The sequence below is a fragment of the Delphinus delphis genome, chromosome 13 (assembly GCF_949987515.2).
Source record: "Delphinus delphis chromosome 13, mDelDel1.2, whole genome shotgun sequence".
In the NCBI taxonomy this organism is placed as follows: domain Eukaryota; kingdom Metazoa; phylum Chordata; class Mammalia; order Artiodactyla; family Delphinidae; genus Delphinus; species Delphinus delphis.
The window spans coordinates 3,116,768-3,130,139 of NC_082695.1; the positions used below are offsets into that span (position 1 = coordinate 3,116,768).

Sequence of the window (13,372 nt, forward strand, 5' to 3'; positions counted from 1 at the left end):
AAGAAGCACACGATGCTCTGAGCTCCCCTCATCTCACGGAGAGGCATGCTTGGGTCAGGCATGGCTGGGCAAGCAGGGCACATCCTCCAGAAGGTGGCCTGGCCCTGTGCACCGTGTAAATTAGCAAGAGATTGGGAGGGGCAAGGAAGGCCGTGTTGATGATGTTTCGAGAGGAAGCCAGGGAGAGGACCGCGTCTCAACGCTGTGAGCTCAGGGTGGTCCGTGGATGAGCCCAGACCCACATATTCTCTGCTACACGTCCTCAGTGAGCCAGGTACAGAAATCAAGGGTAAGCATCTATTGATAGAAAGGCTTATAGTAACTGAACGTTGACACCTCCTCCAAACACATTTTTATTGTATTTTACAAAAGTGTTAGTCTGTGCCAGATGGAAATTAAAGAAAAATAAATAGTTTTCTCCATCACACAGAGATTAAGGAGCCCTGAGCTGGAAGAATTGTGTTCTTATGTTGGCATAACTCAGACCCACTGAGCTAGTTTCTTGCTAAATTCTGGAAGGATGGAGGGGATGAGTTTCCAGGATGTGGTGCTCAACCGCTCGGATACAATTTCTGTTAGGAGATAGTATCCCGGAAGAGTGCCTACTGGTGGGTCTAGATTTTTCCAACGTCAACGTACGTAATCCCTCTAGAAACGAGCACACTTCCAGGAAGACGCCCCATTATTTCTGAGCCGGGTCGCATCATGGCTCTGTGGGAACTGACAGAAAAGCGTGAGGCACCATTACTAACCATCAGTCATCTCCCCCCTCCCCCGTCCCAGGCTTATTCGGATGTACTTCATGCCGAAGGTAAACGGCCCATTCTCCTCCCGTCTTCCTCTTGAGATTACTTACAGCTGTAGCCGCTTCATTGCAATGGGCTGGGGAAATGTAATTACATCAGCAGCTCAGCAGAAACTGAGTTTATCCGCCAAGAAAGAAGAGGAAGTGCTGGGGATGAAACACAGGTCTGTCCGGAATTGAGCAAATTCATCCAAGAAAAATGAGGGCGTGCACGCATCATCAAAAGTTGTGTACAACTTACTTCACTTAGCAGGATCATCTCTAGGTCCATCCGTGGTGCTGCCAATGGCATTATTTCCATCTTTTTTATGGCTGAGTCAGGCAGAGAAAGACAAATACCATGTGACATCACTTATCCATGGAATCTAAAAAAAAAATGATACAAATGAACTTCTTTACAAAACAGAAACAGACCCACAGACATAGAAGGCAAACTTATGGTTACCAAAGGGGAAAGGGCGTGGGGAGGGATAAATTAGGGGGTTGGGATAAACATAGACACACTACTCTGTATAAAATAGATAAACAACAAGGACCTACTGTATAGCACAGGGAACTATACTTAATATTTTTTAATAACCTATATGAGGAAAGAATCTGAAAAAGAATAGATATATATATATGCATATATTATATGTATGTATAACTGAATCACTTTGCTATACACCTGAAACTAACACAACATTGTAAATCAACTATACTTCAATAATAATTTTTTTTAATTAAGGAAAAAAAGCTGTGTACGAGAACGTTCACAGCAGCATCATGTGTGATTGCCCAAAGCTGGACATGAGCCAGGAGGATAGATAAACATAGAGTCGTGGGTTCGCACAATGAAATACCGCTCTCACACACAAAAAAAAAAAAGAAAGAAAGAAAGAAATGAAATGCTACTCAACGAGAGCAGTGAGCATGGACACAGTTCACAAGCCTAAAGGTGAGCTAATGAAGCCGGAAAGAAGAGAGGACATATGCAATATCATTTCTTCTCTATGGAGTGTTCTAGAACGCGTGAAACTAATCCACAGGAAGAAAAGCCAAAATAAGGGTTAACGGGTGGGGGAGTGCTGGAAAGAAGGATGAGGGATACTTTGGGAGGCTGCGGGTGGTGTGGAGCTGGGAGAGCTGTACAGGTGTACACACGTGCCAGCAGCCACCCAGTTGTGCAGGTAAGATGCGTGCACATTTGGGTAGGAAGTTATAACTCAACTTGTTTTACAAACAAGTATGTGTGCCTACAGGTGAGACTTGGAGGTCCGGGGCGTGGGTGCAACTGGCCCTCCTGGGGCCAGGTGAGCACCAGGGACCATCCCTCCGTCCGTCCTTAGTTTTCATGACCTTGGCATCCTTGAAGAGTCCCGGTCAGATGTGTTGTAGTGTGTTTCCCGATTTCGGTCTGTCTGATATTTTCTCCTGAGTAGATGGAGGTTATGCTTTTCTGACAAACACAGCCCAAAAGTGATGTGATGGGATATCAGTGTGGTTTCTTCCCCGGTGGTGTTCACTTTGATGACATGGCAGGTGTCTCCACTGTGAAGTTACTTCTTCCCCTTTGCAGTTAATCTCGGGGTGGCACCCTGCTACCACGCAAACATCCTGCTTCTCCTCAGACGTTTGTGCACTGACATTAGCATCCACCTGGGGACGTTGCGTTCAGCCCCTTTGCTCCCCACAGCCCACGTCTCACCAAGTAGCCGAACTGGCTTCTTAAACACGTAAATCAGGCCCATGCACAAAGCGTCCTGATGGCCTTACGCACTGCTTTTCCTAAAATCTAACCTCCTCACCTTAACCGTGTATGATCTGGCCCTGCCAACCTCCACTCACCCACGTTGCTTCTCTCCCTTGGGCTTCGGCCATCGTGTCCTGCACTTGTTTTATTTCTCCAAGACTTCATGGTCATTTCTACTGTCTGACTTTTACACTTGCTTTTTCCTCTTCCTAAATACCCTCAGCTCATGTCCTCTCATGGTTGACCCAGGACTTAATATTCAGGTCTCAGTTAAAATATCGCCTTCCTCCCCTGTCTCCATTCCCCTCCCTCATCCCTCTGTAGCCTAGCAGTGGTTCTGTTTCATGTTCTCAATCCCACCGTGATCTGAATGTGTGTCTTTGCCCCCGACGATGCCATCAGCTTCTTGAAATCAGACACTTAATCTCTACCATCCCCTGCTTTTTTTTTTTAATTGAAGTAGAGTTGATTTACAGTGTTGTGTTAGTTTCAGGTGTACAGCAAAGTGATTCAGATATATATATTCTTTTTCAGATTCTTCTCCATTATGGTTTATCACAGGGTAGTGAATATAGTTCCCTGGGCTATGCAGCAGGACATTGTTGTTTATCTATTTTATATATAGTAGTGTGTATCTACTAATCCTAAACTCCTAATTTATCCCTCCCCCACCCCCTTTCCCCTTTGGTAACATAAGTTTGTTCACTATGTCTGTGGGTCTGTTTCTGTTTCATCGCTAAGTTCATTTGTGCCATATTTTAGATTCCACATATAAGTGATATCATACGATATCTGTCTTTCTCTTTCTGAGTCACTTCACTTAGTATGATAATCTCTAGGTCCATCCATGTAGCTGCAAATAGCATTATTTCGTTCATTTTTATAGCTAAGTACTATTCCATTGCATCTACACCACATCTTCTTTATCCATTCCTCTGTTGATGGACATTTAGGTTGTTTCCATGTCTTGGCTATTGTGAATAGTGCCGCTGTGAACATTGGGGTGCAGCTATCTTCTTGAATTATAGTTTTGTCTGGATATATGTCTAGGAGTAGGATATGGCAACTCAAAAGTATGGCTTTGATTCTTAGACTCTTGAATATTAGAAACCTGAAATGGACTGAGAAGGATTTAGAACTACCCACAAGCTAGATTTTTTAAGGAAAAAGCACAGAACATAGAATGTTGGCCATCATGTTTTCTAAAAAAATAAGAAAATATATACTTAAATGCTTGTACATGCATAGAACCTTCTGGAAGGAGGCACAAGAGACTGATGATGACAGTCACTTTCAGGGTGGGGAGCTGGGAGAGCTCAGGCTGGGAGGGGGCGGGGCTTACATTTCACTGCACATGCTTCTTCGTGTTCTGTTTGACTTTAAACCATGAGCCTGTATCAACTTCCAATTCTTATACTGAAAAATAATTAACAGTTGAGAAGAAAATCTCCAACGAGGTGTTCAGACTTGAAAAGCCAATCTAAAACGTTTACAACATATGACAAAGCTTTATAAGTTTAGAAACTCATCGAGAGGAAACCTGACCTTATTGACAGAAGTATTTCTTTGCGTGGCCATGCAGTCTGAGATCAGACTGTCATTTCAGAGCTGACTGGTGTGTTCTGGGTTGGAGTCCAAGGCTCAGTATAGGAGAGAGCCTGAAAGTGCAGCCCCAGGAGCCGGGATACTTAGATTCCCGACAGCTGTGACCTGGCCCATTCGATACCTTAGTTTCCTCTCTCAAAACATAGTCATGATAACAATACTTACCTGACTGAGTTATTATAAAGATTAAATAAAACATGAAGAGCACTTAGAACAGTCTGGAGTATAGACAATACTATAATAAACACTAAGGGGGCTTTTTGAACCCGTTTTGATATTTTATTAATAACTAAAGCTCATAGTCTCCATTCTTTCTTAGTGAAGTGTCGTTGACTTACAACGTTCTGTTAGTTTCTGGTGTACAGCAGAGTGATTCAGTTGTACATACGTATACGTATTTTTTCCGATTCTTTTCCTTTGTGGTTTATTACAGGATATTGAATATAGCTTCCTGTGCTATAGAGTAGGTCCTTATTGTTTATCTGTTTTATAGATAGTGGTGTGTCTCTGTTAACCCCAAACTCCTGATTTATTCCTCTCCTATCCCTTTTCCCCTTTGGTAACCACAAGTTTGTTTTCTATGTCTGTGAGTCTCTTTCTCTTTCATCGCTAAGTTCATTTGTGTCATATTTTAGATTCCACCTATAAGTGACCTCATATGATATTTGTCTTTCTGTGTCCGACTTCCTTCACTGCGTATGATCCTCTGTAGGTCCATCCACGTTACTGCAAATGGCATTATTTCATCTTCTTGAGTTCACTCTTGGTGAAACTTTTATATTGTGTCTTCTGTGATTCTTGACCCAAGCGTAATGATACGTATCCACCATCGCAGTATCACACAGAGTAGCTTCACTGCCCTAAAAGTCCTCTGTGCTCTGCCTGTTCATCCCTCCCTCCCTCCTTCCTAGCCCCTGATCTTTTTCCTGTCTCCAGAGTTTTGCCTTTCCCAGAAAGTCATAGAGTTGGAATCATACAGTGTGTTGTCTTTTCAGATCGGCTTCTTTCACGTGGCAACGTGCTTTTAAGGTTCCTCCACGCCTTCGCCTGGCTTGATAGCTCATTTCTTTTGAGCACTGAATACTCCTGTGTCTGGATGGACCACAGTTTATTCATCCATTCACCTGCTGAAGGACATCCTGGTTGCTTCCAAGTTCTGGCGATTATGAATAAAACTGCTAAAAACATTTCATGTAGACATATGTTTTCCAGCTCATTTGGGTAAATACCAAGGAGCACAATTGCCGGATCCTATTGTGAGGATACGCCCAGCTTTGTAAGACACTGCCAGACTGTCTTCCAGGGTGGCTCTGTACCATTTTGTATTCCCACCAGCAGTGAAGGAGAGTATCCCTCTTCTGCATCCTCGCCAGCATTTGGTGGTGTTAATGTTCTGGATTTTAGTCATTCTGATGGGTGTGTGGTGGTATCTCATTGTTTTAATTTGCGGTTCCCTAACAGCATATGGGACACCTTTGCATGTGCTTTTTGGCCATCTGTGTGCCTTCCTGGGTGAGGTGTCTGTTTAGCTCTTTCACCCATTTTATTTTGTTTTTCTTATTGTTAAGTTTTAAGAATGCTTTGTATATTTTGGACGCCAGCCCTTATCAGATGCATGCAGATATTTTCTCCCAGGCTGTGGCTTGTCTAAACGTTAGCTGTGATTACTATCATTCTCCATCAGTCATGTAAATTTAGATTTGCAGTATTCTTGTGCCTTTCTTGCTAAGAAATGACAAGGGTTGGTTAGCTGCTCCTTTACCCAAGAAGAATTTTTTATCATTTTCTTTTTCTTTTTTTTTTTTTTTTTCAGTACGCGGGCCTCTCACTGCTGCGGCCTCTCCCGTTGCGGAGCGCAGGCTCAGCGGCCATGGCTCACGGGCCCAGCCGCTCTGCAGCATGTGGGATCCTCCCGGACCGGGGCACGAACCCGCGTCCCCCACATCGGCAGGCGGACTCCCAGCCACTGCGCCACCAGGGAAGCCCTATCATTTTATTTTTGATTGAAGTGTAGTTGATTTACAATGTTGTGCTTGTTTCAGGTGTACAGCAAAGTGACTCAGCCGTGTGTGTGTGTGTGTGTGTGTGTGTGTGTGTGTGTGTGTGTGTATTCCTTTTCAGATTCTTTTCCATTACAGGTTATTACAAGGCACTGAGTATAGTTCCCTGTGCCATATGGCAGGTCCTAGGTTATCTATTTTATATATAGTAGTGAGTATCTGCTAACCCCAAACTCCTAATTTATCCCTTTCTCACCCCTTTTCCATTTGGCAACCATGTTTGTTTTCTATGTCTGTGCGTCTATTTCTGTTTTGTAAATTAGTTCATTTGCATCATTTTTTAAGTGAGAAGCGACAGCATGTTATCTCCATCTCTGTGCCAAGCCCTCAGGCTTAGCATGACCCGTTAGATCTCCTAACTGATCAGCCTCTCGTGCACTCGACTGCCCGGGGTGCACCAGAGGAAGGCTGTGTGGTTGAGGACAGATCTGGGGTCTCACTGGATAAGGGATTCCCTGTGGGAGACCTTGCTGGAGATAGGAGTTCCACGGGATGCCTGCCAAGAGGCAGGGAGGGCGAACTTCTCTGCGGTGGCCTGGAGAAGCATTTTCACTGCAAAATTCAGTCAAAAGCCAAAGAAATCTGTGCCGGATGTTTCTGCATAAGGTTGCTACGCTGCTTCTTTTGTTCCGTTTGGGAAGGGAAACCGGGGGACCCTAAGATGGTTTGCTTACACCCTCCTCCATGCCTTCAAAAAGAGTGTGTCCAGCCAAGGGGAGGTGTGGCTGCCCTCACCTGCCATCTGCTGGGCCCCCTGCACCAAAGCCTGCAGCCAGTCCTGCCAGGAAGTAGCAGGAACTCATCCAGGTAACCTCATGTGCCACCTCGGTGCTTGTGATGTGGCTGTCCTGGGCGTGGGCTTCCACCAGCCTGGGGGCAGCGCTCAGCCTTCCTGACGGCCAGGGTGCCTGCAGACTCCTGGTGTCCATCTAGCAGACTCGCTATTCCTGACTCACTTTTCCACTTCCCATCTATCATGTCTCTACTATGCTTGCATACGTGTTTTCTCCTTCATACAGTCTGAGTGTTACTTATTAATAGAAAAGGAATGTGTTCTGGCCTCACCTCTCTTTAGTAAGTGATTTCCAGCCAATTCTCTTGAGTTCCATGATGCCCAGGTGTGGGTGAGCCCGATTTTCGTCACCATCCTCACCCTTCTAGATGTCCAAGACCCAACCACTCGTCCATGGATTGCATCACATCCTAGAGTCTTGATTAAGGAGACTGTCCCATCTTTCCAACTCCAGGGAACTGAAAGGCAGTGAAATGCAGGGTCAAGGAGGAGAGTCGTGTTGCATGAGACCAAGGAACCCAGCAGGAGCCAGACCACGTCAGACCTGGCGGCTCATGTGAAGAATCTACTATATTACCTTAAAGCAGTGGAGAACCTTGGATGAGTTTTTAGAATAGTGTCCAGAGAGTCACGTGGTAGTAATATATGTTTGCATCTTTAAAGAATGCCCTGTGCACTTTTGTACAAATAAAAGTGGGGCGCATGTAAACTCTGTGCCCCACGTATGTACCCACAGAAAAGCCTATGTCTGTTCACCCAAAGACATGTGTATGATGGTCCAGGGCAGCACTATGTGTCAGAGCCCAAAACTGGAAACCCCCAAATGTCCACAGATGAGAGAATGGATACGCAAACTGTGGTGTATCGCACCATGAGAAGGAATGAACCACATAACTCAGTCTCACGAACACAAGTACGGGGATGTGAGCCCATTTATACCAAAGGCTTAAAACAGGGAAGACGAAGCAAAGATATGAGGAGAGAGGTTAGAGCCCTTACTCAGGTCGGGGGTGGGGCTAGGGCTGGAAGGGCATGAGGGGCTTCCCATGTGAACCACGGTGCTCTGCCTCTGGAACTGGGTTCAGGTTACAAGTTTGTTCACTGTGAAATGTCATTGAGCAGAACAGTCATGATGTGTACACCTATCTGTAGGCAATAAAAAAGTTAAACAGAAAATAAGTCATAATAAGATTATTTAAATAATACAGGGAGGAAGGAAGGAAGAAAGGAAGGAGGGAGAGAAAGAAGGAGGGATGGATGGATGGATAGATGGATGGAAGGATGGATGGATGGATGGATGGTTGGATGGATGGATGGATGGAAGGATGGATGGATAGATGGATGGATGGATGGATGGATGGATGGATGGATGGATGGAAGGATGGATGGATGGATGGAACGATGGATGGATGGATGGATGGATGGATGGAAGGATGGATGGATGGATGGAAGGATGGATGGATAGATGGATGGATGGATGAATGGATGGAAGGATGGATGGATGGATAGGTGGATGGATGGAAGGATGGATGGATGGATGGATGGATGGAAGGATGGATGGATGGATGGATGGATGGATGGATGGATGGATGGAAGGATGGATGGATGGATGGAAGGATGGATGGATGGATGGATGGAAGGATGGATGGATGGATGGAAGGATGGATGGATGGATGGATGGAAGGATGGATGGATGGATGGACTGAGGGAGAGAGGGAGGGAGGGATGGATGCATGGAGGGAGGGAGGGGGTGATGTCAGAAATGTAGCAGTCATTTCCAGCCGTGGCACTGCCACCCCACCACCTCCACCAAACAAAAGGTGCTGCAGGGGCACCCCCTGACCTGCTGATCCAGGACCCCTGTACCACCAGTAACGTCACTTACGGCGGTGGTGAATAAACATGTTAAGTAGGTAACGCTGAGTCGACACAGGCACCATCAGGCTGCATTTGCGATGCGTGTTTCAGATGGCATTTATGTTAGCCTCGTAAGGATTGCTGTCCAGCACTGCTGGATGTTAAGCAGAGAATCCTACGGCACAAAGCAGCCAGGAAAGCTGGGCTTTTGTTGAAGGATTGACAGGGACAAGGGGCTTCATGATCAGTTCTCACTCACCTTAGAAGATGCAATCAAAGCCAGAGCCTTTCCGAACAGATGGGTGGATTTCATCTTTGGAAGAAGCTACTCAGATCAGCCCGTTCTTTGTGGAATGAGAAGGTAATAGAACTACCCCTTCTCTGGGCGTGGGACGTCCTCCTGTCGGTAGCTCTGAACTGTCAGTGTAAATGAGAAGCAGCCGTGGCGTCCGTCAAAATGGAGGTTCACTGGCTTAATTGGGAGGTCTCGCCTGGGAGGTCCGCTCGTTTTCTGGAGCTGCCGTAACAAATTATCACAAACTGGGTCACTCCATTCATTCTCTCGCAGTTCCAGAGGCCTGAATCCCAAAATCAGGGCATGGGCAGGGCCGTGCTCTTTCTGGGGGCTCTAGGGGAGGAGGCTTCCTGCCTCTTCCAGCTACTGGGGGCTCCAGGCATCCTCTGGCTGTGGCCGCATCCTTCCAAGCTCTGGCTCTGTCATCACTGGCCTTCTTCCCTCAGTCTCTGTGTGTCCTTTTCTGTCTCTTACAGGGACACTCTCATTGGATTTAGAATCCACCCTAATCGAGTCTGACCGCATCTTAACTAATTCCATGTGCAAAGACCCTATTTCCAAGTAAGGTCACAATCTGAGGTGCTGGGTAGACAGGAATCTGGGGGGATTCAATCCACTATCGTAGGTCTGCAGAAGATCTTGGAGTCTGCCTTTGTTAGATTTTATTCTTCTTTGGCAATATTCCACATGGTTTCAAATAACAGTGAAATGTAGTCAGTCCTTATCTTGCGTAGCACCCTGTTAATAGAAACTCAACCATCGGAACCATGACCTTGGTCCATGACCATTCAAGGTGAGGAACCTGCTGACATGAACCATTCTCCACTAACACAAGACAAATCGAGGGCTGCCTGGAGGAAAGGACATACTAAGAAGCTCGTGTCATAGGTGGTGGTATAGACTGAGGGGTCTGTGTCCCTCCGGAACCCATACGTTGAAACCTGGTGCCCAATGTGATGGTGGCAGGAGGTGGGTCCTTTGAGAGGTGATTAGGTGAGGATGCAGCCCTCACTTTGGGATTAGTGCCCTTTATAAAAGAGACCCAGAGAGCTCCCTCACGCCTTCCACCCTGTGAGGACAAAAGGAAGACATCCGTCTATGCAGCAGGTAGCGGGTACCAAATCTGATGGAGCCGTTATCTTGTCCTTCCAGCCCCCAGAAATGTCAGAAATAAATGTCTGCCATTTATAAGACACCCCATTTGGTCATTTTTTAATAGCAGCCTGAGCTGACTAAGACAGGTGAGTTCTGCAGAAACAGATGCTGAGCTGGAATCTGGGGCCAAGATGTCTCGGGTCTTTTATTTTTCTTTGTTGGCCTATCTGCTCAGCATGTAAGGTCTTACAGTTCCCCCACCAGGGATCGAACCTGTGCCCCCTGAAATGGAAGCGCAGAGTCTTAACCACTGGAACGCCAGGGAGGTCCCAAGATGTCTCTTAGGGATCAAGCCCTGTGAAGAGAAAGAGGGAGAGCGTCAGGCAGAGGGAGAAATCGGGCCACAGCAGGGGCTCTGTCCCCTGCCGGCTGAACTGCTGGGCGGTGCTGCCTCCTCTCCCATGCACCTGGCGTGACCTGCCGCAGGGAGGTGACCTATGCAGCTCAGGCAGAGCCCAAGGGGAGACAGAGAGGGCTGGGTGCTGACTGCAGTCCATCCCGAAGGAGCGTCTGGGGGCAGAGATTTACAAACCCCCCATCAAATGAGGGTGCTGTTCTTATTACTTGATGTACACACACACACACACACACACACACACACACACACACACACACACACACACACACACACACACACACACACACACACACACACACACACACACACACACACACACACACACACACACACACACACACACACACACACACACACACACAATCTCTACCTCAGCGCTCCGCCCCTCTGACCCAGCACTGCCCTTCCAAGTCCGGGGCATCAGCTGCCCCCACGCGTGTCTGCTAAGAGCAGCTTCCTGGGTGTCAAGCCCTGCCTTCCCTCCGCTTACCTTCCTCGGCCCTTTCACCCGTGTCCCTCCGCTTACCTTCCTCGGCCCTTTTACCCGTGTCTAGCCCCAACTTCTTCTTATTTCCTCAAGGAGAAAACACAGAGTTTTAAAATCAAAACAACAAAACATGAAGACTAAGCACACCAGGCATCTGCATCTCTCACCCACAGGGGGATTAGGGGATGGGCTTTTACCCACGATGATCTCCACGTGTCTCTTCTTAGAACCCCTGGTTTGGCAAGAGGGCCCAGAAAATTAAGGTCATGAAACAGCTTCTTTTTCTGAAACCAAGTCTTGTCACTATTTCCTCTCTCTCTCACCACCTCCCCCCCCCCCCGCCCCCATCGGCTTATCTGTGGCAATTCAGCCTGATTCAGACTTGAAAGGCGTAAAAAGAGAAAAGCCTAGATTCAAGACTCGCCAGCCCTGAAGAAGAAAGGGCCGTGGCCAGGACACAAGTTACAGCAGAGCCCCGTGGGCTGGTTCCGTTCTGCCTTTCATCAGATTTAAGTACTTCCGCTACAGGAGGGTCACCAGCTGCAGCTCAGAAATGGGCCCGGGCCCGTGCTTCCCTCCGGGTCACTGACCATCCCCTGGTGCCAAGCCTCCCAGTGCCCCCACGTGTGTGCTGTGCCCTTGTCCCCTCACCAGGAAGATCAAAGGGGCCGTCACTAGCAATCCTTTCTAAGATGTTTGAACAACATAGTGATTTCTGCTTTGCTTTTCTTCACGCCCCTCTAAGTGCTGGAGGGAAGGCCCGCATCCTTTAAAAAACTACAGACTGCGGGCTTCCCTGGTGGCGCAGTGGTTGAGAGTCCACCTGCCGATGCAGGGGACACGGGTTCGTGCCCCGGTCCGGGAAGATCCCACATGCCGCGGAGCGGCTGGGCCCGTGAGCCATGGCCGCTGAGCCTGCGCGTCCGGAGCCTGTGCTCCGCAACGGGAGAGGCCACAACAGTGAGAGGCCCGCGTACCGCAAAAACAAACAAACGAACAAAACAACAGACGGCGAGAGAGCATCCGGGCAAGAGCGATGCCCGTGCCGGAGGCGGGGCAGCTGGGGACAGACTTGGGTTGAGTCTGGTCTTTTCCACTTCCCAGCTGTGCGTCCTTGGGAAATGGTACCTAATGTCTTGGACCTCAGGTTGACCTCCCGTGAACTGACAGTAACAGCACCCACGTCCTGGGTTCTCGTGACCACTAACTGGGACCACACCTGGGATGTGTTCAGCTGCTCGGCCGGGCACGTATTACGTGCTCAATAAACCAGGGGCCTTGCTCCTGCCCATCTTTCTTCCAAGCTCAACCAGCCAAGCCCCAGAGCCGGGAAGGAGCCCGCGTGGCCTCTGCCCATCCTCCTCTCCCTCTCTGTGGCCGTCTCCTGCTGGGACAAATGACCACAAGCCCGGTGGCTTAAAACCACACACATTAGGGACTTCCCTGGCGGTCCAGTGGTTAGGACTCTGCACTTCCACCGCAGGGGGCGCGCGTTCGATCCCTGGTCAGGGAACTAAGGTCCCACAAGCTGTGCAGTGTGGCCAAAAAAAAAAAAAATGACTTGAAAACCACACACGTTTATTCTCTCACAGTTCTGGGGGCAGAAGTCCTTCATCAGCTTCACAAGGTATCGGCAGGGCCACACTGCTCCCAGAGGCTCTAGGAGAGAATGATTCCCAGCCTCTTCCAGCTTCTAGAGACGCCTTCCTTGGATTCCTTGGCCCTGGCCTGCATCCTCAAAGCCGGCCGTGTACCATCTTGCTTCGGTGACACATGTCCTTCCTCTGTCACGGTGGTCGAATGTCCCTCTGTTCCTCTCCTATAAAGGCACTCGGACTACGTTTAGGGCCCACCTGGGTAATCTAGGGTAATCTGCGCATCTCCAGACCCTTAATCACACCCGCAAAGTCCTTTTTGCCAAATAAGGTAACGTACCGGTTCCGAGGATCAGAACCTGGTATCTTTGGGGGCCGTCTTCATGCTACCACACGACCCCAGAGCTTTGCCCCAAGTCTTGCTTAGGATGAGCACGAGCTCCCCTGGAGAGCTGGGAGACAAAGACAAGGGCACAAGGTCTTTTCTTTGAACCTGGCTTTTCCGTCACACGTGGCCAGAGGGGGGCAGCCTGGTAGACCAGCACAGGCTGAGATCGTGGATTCCACAGCAGGACCCCAGGGCCGCATCCCGGGAGCACAGTCAAGCTCCTTTAACTCTCAGCCTCCGCA

General features: G+C 48.2%; 1 long non-coding RNA gene across 1 annotated transcript; it reads right to left on the reverse strand.

The window, feature by feature from the left end:
* Positions 1-224: 224 nt before the first annotated feature.
* LOC132436442 (uncharacterized) lies at positions 225-10,671 on the reverse strand. The gene is made up of 6 exons (XR_009521792.1): positions 10,516-10,671; positions 9,112-9,885; positions 7,268-7,453; positions 1,047-1,170; positions 857-971; positions 225-720 (listed from the first exon to the last, which is right to left on the reverse strand). It is a non-coding gene; the product is annotated as an uncharacterized lncRNA (long non-coding RNA).
* Positions 10,672-13,372: the final 2,701 nt, after the last annotated feature.